The sequence below is a fragment of the Amblyomma americanum genome, chromosome 1 (assembly GCF_052857255.1).
Source record: "Amblyomma americanum isolate KBUSLIRL-KWMA chromosome 1, ASM5285725v1, whole genome shotgun sequence".
In the NCBI taxonomy this organism is placed as follows: domain Eukaryota; kingdom Metazoa; phylum Arthropoda; class Arachnida; order Ixodida; family Ixodidae; genus Amblyomma; species Amblyomma americanum.
The window spans coordinates 420,706,760-420,712,759 of NC_135497.1; positions in this window are offsets into that span (position 1 = coordinate 420,706,760).

Below are 6,000 nucleotides of genomic sequence, written 5' to 3' on the forward strand. Positions count from 1 at the left end.
AACGAAATAACCTTTGACACCCGGCTGATCCACATACGTCATCTAACAAGGATTCCCCAGGACCACCTTGTGTCAGTGGCAGATAAAAGACCACACGCACCGTTTTCAAAGATTATAGCAGCTCACCAGTCATCCATCACATCACAGTTCATTGTTCATTTCCAATGTGGCTATTTATTAGAAGCGGGGCTTCAGCGACCTATTTTTGGCGCCTGCAGGCTCACCGGGCGTGTTCAACGGGGACCTCTAGTAACGTCCGCAGTTCAAGCCAATTAAAGCCCCTCGATTAACTTAATGTAACGACATCTCCTCCGTCCTTCTCTTCTGCCGGCGCGCGTTCTCTCGGCTCCTCCCGGGCGCCTACGTGGCAGCACCTAGGCAAGCGGAAGCTAGCAGACGCTCCCAATGCTGACCCTTTGGCGCGCAGTGGACAGCGCGTGCGTTTTCTGTTTTGGTTGCGGGCGAAATGAGATCATGGCATAGGAGATTTAAAAATCTAAAAATCTATGTACACAACAACTGCTCCGAGCAACGCTGCACTGCTTTACCGAATTTGTTTCTAGATGCGATCGTTTTGACTGCGGTGCACGCGGTTAAGGTGGTGCGCGCGGCCGAGCTCTATGCCCATCCTAAGAGTTCTTTCCCAATGCTCGCGCTTTGGCGCGCAGTGGATCGCGCAGCAGAATAAATTGTTTGTCACTTTTTCTGTCTGATTCGGCCGCAATGAGATTATTGCATGGCCGATTCAAGAATTATAGTTACCCAAACAACTGCCTCGACCCATGCTGCACTGCTTTCTCGGAACTTTTGCACTGCAATCGCTTGGTTCGCGGTGCACACGGTGGAAGTCGCATGCGCGAGCGAGCTCGCGGCACACCAGTGAACATCCTCGGAATGTTGGTTTTGGACCAGCGCCTTTTGCCCAATGTAATTCAAAACTTAACTCTGCCAAGAGGGAGTGGACTGACATCAGACTAGACTTGCGGCCTAGTCTTCATTTAAACGAAGGCGGTGTAATGCTTTCATAATATATTCTGTCAAAGGCACGTTTGCTTATGCACGCGGTTGTGCCTAGGTGCCTGCTCATCTTAATTTTTTTTAGGGCAGGAGAGCTTAGCGCTTGTTTCGGAGTTACTATACCTCGGGCACCTCACAGGCTAAAGTTAAAAGGATCCGACTGACTGTCGCTCCTTATCGTTTGTAAATAGGTGAATACGGTGCCCTAATAGCGCACTGCAATATATAGTTGTTTCAGACTGCGTTTTATGTATGCTTAACAGTTTGAATTTACTAGTAGCTATCAAAAAAGAATTTTAACCGCTGCTTCGCGCGCAGCTACAGCTCTGCATGACCTAATAAAATGTTGTTTGTTTTGGTGATTGTCATCTTGGGCCACCATATGCAGTAATGGCTGATAAGAGGCATTTTCTTACCTCGTGTAACCTCCATGCATAACACGCAGCAGCCAGGACTGCCGCAGTTAATGAATCACTTTCCATCGAAGCAGAATAAAAAAAATCAAGCGTTGAAAAACCAAGACTCGAATTTACTCAGCCTTTTTTGAAGGAAAACGTTGTTCGTTTAGGAAGTTCTTGGATTCAAAAATTTAGAACACAAGGAGAAATATATGTAACAAAGATAACGGAGGTCCTGGCTTGTATCCTCCAGGATTATCCATGGAGATATAGAGTATTCAAGCCATAGCTGCCGTTACTGTGCCTAGGCACAGTAACCACCGAATTTGGTATCAACCCTATCAAAACAAATACGGTCAGCAATGCCCGCGACATGAAAGCAAGACCTGCACCGCAAGAGGCATGAACAGCGTCGCTCAAACATCGAGATCCGCCTCATTAGTCTCTAGTTCGTTAGCAAAGGAGTCTAACTGCAACAAAACAAATACGCCCACCGATGCGCGCAGCATAAAATCTAGACCTGCACAGCGAGCCTCGTAAACGGCGCAGCTCAAGCAACATGAATCGCTAGTTATGATTCGAGCCCGCGACCGAGTCCGAGTACAATCAAAACAATACTCCACCTAATGCCCGTGACATCAAAAGTACACCTGCAGAGCCTAGCACAGCCAGCAGCGTGACTGGCGGGGTTAATACAGTGAGAAGCACGGCGCTCGTAACCCGCGAGCGAACAAATCCATCTACAGCCATTCCAAACGGAATTATGACTGTTGCGCTTCGCACCAAATCCTCCGGAAAAAGCGCGACAAATGATGAACGGTCACTTAAATCGGAAAGACACGATTCCAGCACATTATCAATGTTAGTCTAGCCAATCTCACAAAGCCAAACCTTTCGGCGAGCTGCATTGCTTTTGTAGCGTGAGCTACACTCGCCAAGGTTGAGAAGTTTAGCGTGGCTCCTGGAGAGCCGTGCGACGCATGACCGAGAAGCAGTGAATTCTCACCGCATACAGCTGGCGCACCGGAGCCGCTGCCGCCGCGCGCGCTTCGCCGCTCAGCGCATTCCAGAAGCGTGGCTTTATAGCCGCGGCAGAGGCACTGGCGCCGGCGCGTGCCCAGCTGTGCGCCTCCGTTGCGCAGTAGCCAAGTCTGACGCTGCGCCGGAGACGCTTCATAGAGCCTCTCATTTTGTGCGCATGCGCAGAGGTATCAATGGGGGTATACATATAGCGGAGCGTTTGCCAGTTAGGTATACCCATAGAGGAGAGCGAAATTGCTGCTCAGCGGCGATTGATGCTCAGCGGCTCAGAGTAGCTCACGCAACGTATATCCTGGCATAGCCGAGATAAGCCAGTGCTAATTAAAACGTTTTCTCGCTGCCACTTCGAATGTAGGACCCGTAACCGAAACAGAAGCTGGGCGCCGCCGCAACGACTATACACCACCAATGCTCGAGAAATGCTTCCCGCCAAAACTCTACCGCACAAAACGAAAACGAAGCACGATTTCTACCACGAAAATGGCGCCGACGCCTGCTGCGGAGCCAAAAAGCGCGTGCTAACACGTGACCATGGCGCCTAGGCCATTGGGAGGCTCGATTATTATGCGGTGCGCTAGGAGACGAGGGAGGCTGGCAAGTTCAAAGTTTTTCCTTATATTTCGGCACTGAGGAATTTTATAGCTGTGGCGACACAATCTGCGCATATTTCCGGGAAGCCTCAGCCTTGTTATCATCCGGGTCAACGTAACAGTGCCGCACGCTGGACTGCGTTACCAGTGAAATACAGCGCCACCGCTGCGTTACCCAAGGCATTCGTCACCGACGGTGGCTAAACAAAACAGGATGCCCGGTAGGGAACAGGGCTTTTTTCCTTTCACTACCGAGACATGCGTAGCGTTGGTATGCTTGTTCGCTGCCGTTGCTAACTGAATAATCAGTTGTAAAGATTTTATTTTGGGATTCGTCCTTCAGCAGAAACGACATCACACATCTGGTGATCCGGACAACAGAGAATAACGCATCGCCATGGACAAGCAGGAGCAACAGCTTCAGGAAGTAAGGCACGGCCAACTCAACGCTTCCATGCCGCAGCAACCTGCATGGAACTTCCGCCGTTTTGGGCCAACTTTCTCGAGGTATGGTTCGCCCAATTCGAGTCTCAGTTCTCCCTCGCGCACATGACGCAAGGCCGGACCCTCTACGATTATGTCGTCGCCCACTTCCATGCCCGCTACGCCAACGAGGTGCGGGATATTCTTGCCAACCCACCAACGGAAAATCATCACAAACACCTCAGGACGTAACTGTCGCTCTCGGAAGACCAGAAGGTACGACAATTACAGTGTGCAGAACTTGCCAAGCGCAAGCCTTCGCAGCTCCTCTGCCACATGCGGGCTTTCGCCGGCAGCATGGAAGTCCAGGATTCCTTATTGCGAGAACTTTGGCTTCAACGACTCCCACCGCACGTCCAGGCAATTCTGCAGGCTCATCTGACGCTACCTATCGACCAAATTGCCGGGATAGCGTCATCAAGGTCTCTTTGCATCAGTTGCCCAGCATCAAGGCTGTCGCCGCACCGCTGAACACCACAGAGCTTGCGCGCCGTTTCGACTATATCAGTCGACAGCTCAACTTCATTCAACGACTCTTGGATCAAAACTTGCGGACGCGCCACCCGCAAACCAGTGACAAAACCCCGTCGCAGCAGCCTGGTGACAACGACCGGTGCTTCTACCATCGACACTTCGGGGACAGAGCCGCCGCGGTGGCTTAGTGGTTACGGCGCTCGGCTGCTGACACGAAAGACGCGGGTTCGATCCCGGCCGCGGCGGTCGAATTTCGATGGAGGCGAAATTCTAGAGGCCCGTGTGCTGTACGATGTCAGTGCACGTAAAAGAACCCCAGGTGGTCGAAATTTTCGGAGACCTTTACAACGGCGTCCCTCATAGCCTCAGTCGCCTTGGGACGTTAAACCCCCATAAACCAAACCAAACCAAACTTCGGGGACAGAGCACGACAGTGTCGACCACACTACTCTGCTGGACATAAGGGAAATGCCAAATCCAGCTCGCAGACACGGATGCGAGCTGCCAATCTGAAAGCCATCGCATCTTCGTCAACGGCCAAATTACAAAGCAGCGGTTCCGACATTTGCTGCAACCCACGAACCCATCTTCAATTTACGCGTCCTCCTGCGTCTTTCGAGCTCAGCGCGGCAAGCCGGTCCACAATCTAGACTTGCGCTCACTCTGCCTGCAAGTCCATTTAGAAACCTAAGCCCTGTCCTTCATTGGAATTATGTCATCGCCGGCGCCATAGAGCCAATCATCGGCTCTGATTTCTTGGCGCACTACAACCTTCTTTCGGACTGCCGCCACGACCGTCTCATGGACGCGACAACGGGACACTCTTCGCCAGGACAGCGAACAACTACCGACTAGCCAAGCATCAAAGTAATCGGTGTTGAAAATCATTCACCGTACCACGCCATCCGCGCCGAAGTTCCCGAAATCGATAGGTATGCTCGATGGCCTGAGGCGTGGCCCCTTGAGGGAATCACTGCGGGAGATCTCGCCTCGGCTTTCTTCCCCGCCTGGATTGCTCGCTTCGAGTGCCCTCGCTGTATCACCACCGACCGAGGACGACAATTCGAATCCCACTTTTTCAGGCTCCTCGGGCTTACGATCGGGTTCGAGCGCTCCAGGACCACCAGCTACCACCCTTGCGCCAACGGGATTATCTAGCGTTTCCGACGACAATTGAAAGCAGCCATCATGTGCCACCCATACTAAACCTGGCTCGAAGCCATCCCAGCCGTCGCCCTAGGTCTTCGCGCCACCTTCAAGCCGGACTTCAGGCTACACCCGCACAGCTCGTCTACGGGTCTACGGGGAACCACTCCGTCTCTCAGGCGAATTTCTTGCTGCACCGCCATCCACCAGTACGACGTTAGATAACACCGTTTTCGTCAACCGGCTCCGACGCACCATTGCTGCCCTCCGCCCGCCACCTGCAGCTCGCCACTGTAAGATTGCCCTTTTCATGTTCAAGCATCTGGCAACGTGCGCGCACAATTTTCGCCGCTACTACACCCTCCGCAGGCCTTTCCAGCCATCTTCCAACGGACCCTACCCAGTACTCCATCGCGACGACAAAATCTTCACTCATTGCGTTAACGGGAACCACGTCCGCGTCTCTATCGACCGGCTGAATCCAGCCTACATCGATTCCTTCATACCAGGAATACCAGTGCACCCACAGGCGTCCATGCACGACCCACGAAATCGTTTCCTGCTTATGTCACTACTCGCTATGGAGGTCAGGTACGCTGCTGCACACATTTTTACAAGCTCTGAGGGCTCTCCACTCCGCCGGGGGGGGGGGGGGGGGGGGGAGATGTGATGTGGAGCCACACTCTGCGCTTATTTCCGCACAGCCTCCGCCTTGTTATCATCCGGCCCAGTTTAACACGACCGCAGGCTGGACTGCGTTACCGATAAAACAGCGCCACCGCTGCGTCCCCCGAGGCATGCGGCACAGAGGGCGGCTACAAAAACAGGTTGCCCGCCTGGGAAGAGGACTT